The 1,390-nt window shown below is 41.2% G+C and overlaps 1 non-coding gene across 1 annotated transcript; it reads right to left on the reverse strand.

The window, feature by feature from the left end:
• Positions 1-484: 484 nt before the first annotated feature.
• LOC141716148 (small nucleolar RNA R71) lies at positions 485-591 on the reverse strand. Its single transcript, XR_012572868.1, has one exon. It is a non-coding gene; the product is annotated as a small nucleolar RNA R71 (small nucleolar RNA).
• Positions 592-1,390: the final 799 nt, after the last annotated feature.

The raw sequence follows: 1,390 nt of genomic DNA on the forward strand, positions 1-1,390 counted from the left end.
TAACGCGCTCTCAACTTCGAAAGAGAACACTGGAAAAAGTAGAGGAGAAAGTTGAAGAAGAAATCTTAGTTGAGAAAGAAGAAGCTCTTGTTGTAATGGGTGAACCAGAAGCGAATAAAAAGGCTTTGATGGACTATTCTCAGCCAAAGATTAATGATATTCAGTCTAGCATTGTCCAACCAGCCATTGCGACTAACACTTTTGAAATCAAATCTAGCACGATTCAGATGATACATAATTCACTTTAGTTTGGGGGTTCTCCAACGGAAGATCCCAACATGCATATTAGAGATTTCATCGAGATCTACGACACTTTCAAATTCAACAACGTGTCTGAAGATGCTATAAAGCTAAGGTTTTTCCCATCTCTCTAAGGGATAAGGCTAAGAGCTGGTTGCGTTCTCTACCACCAGGATCTATCACTAAATGGGAAGATTTGGATCAAAAGTTCCTTACTAAGTTTTTTCCTATGACAAAGACAGCTGCAATCAGGAATGCTCTTACTCAATTTGCACAGCAGTCTGGAGAATCTTTGTGTGAGGCTTGGGAGTGATATAAGGAGATGTTTAGAAAGTGTCCTCACCATGGGATGCTTGACTGGATGATCATTAACTATTTCTATAATGGTTTGGTGCAACTTCTAGACCCATGCTTGATGCAGCATCCAGGTGGAGCCTTGTGGGCTAAAAGCTACAATGAAGCTTATAAATTAATAGAACTGATGGTTGCTAATGAATACCAGAATCCTTCTCAGAGACTAACTCAAGGCAAGGTAGCAAGAATTTTGGAGGTAGATGCAGCTACTTCTATAGCTGCTCAACTTAAGGCTTTGATGATGAAGGTGGATTCTTTGGCTAATTATGGAGTTAATCAGACCACTAGTGTCTATGAGCTTTGTGTTGGTGCCCATGAGACAGAGAAGTGTGCTATTTCTAGTGAATCAGCTCAGTTCGTGAGCAACGTTCAGAGGTCGCGACAACCAGTTCCAGCCACCTATCATCCCAACAACCGCAATCATCCTAATTTTAGCTAGAGTAATACTCAAAATGCGGTTCAGCAGCCTTATCAGCAGTATCTGGCAAAATAATACAACCCTCCCGATTTTCAGCAACCATAATATGCACCAAGACAACAACTCCAGCTACAACAATCTAATGAAAAATATGAATTAGAGGAGTTAAGGCTCATGTGCAAGAGCCAAGCGGTGTCTATCAAGACCTTGGAGAATCAAATTGGGCAGATTACCAACGCCTTGCTGAATTTTCAACCTGGCTCACTACCTAGTGACACAGAAGTTCCAGGCAAGAAGGAAGCTAAAGAGCAGGTTAAGGCAATCATATTGAGGTCTGGGAAGGTTGCAAATCCTGAAAAATCTCAAGTTTCAGAAGAT

Source organism: Apium graveolens, chromosome 3 (assembly GCF_009905375.1).
Source record: "Apium graveolens cultivar Ventura chromosome 3, ASM990537v1, whole genome shotgun sequence".
NCBI lineage: Eukaryota > Viridiplantae > Streptophyta > Magnoliopsida > Apiales > Apiaceae > Apium > Apium graveolens.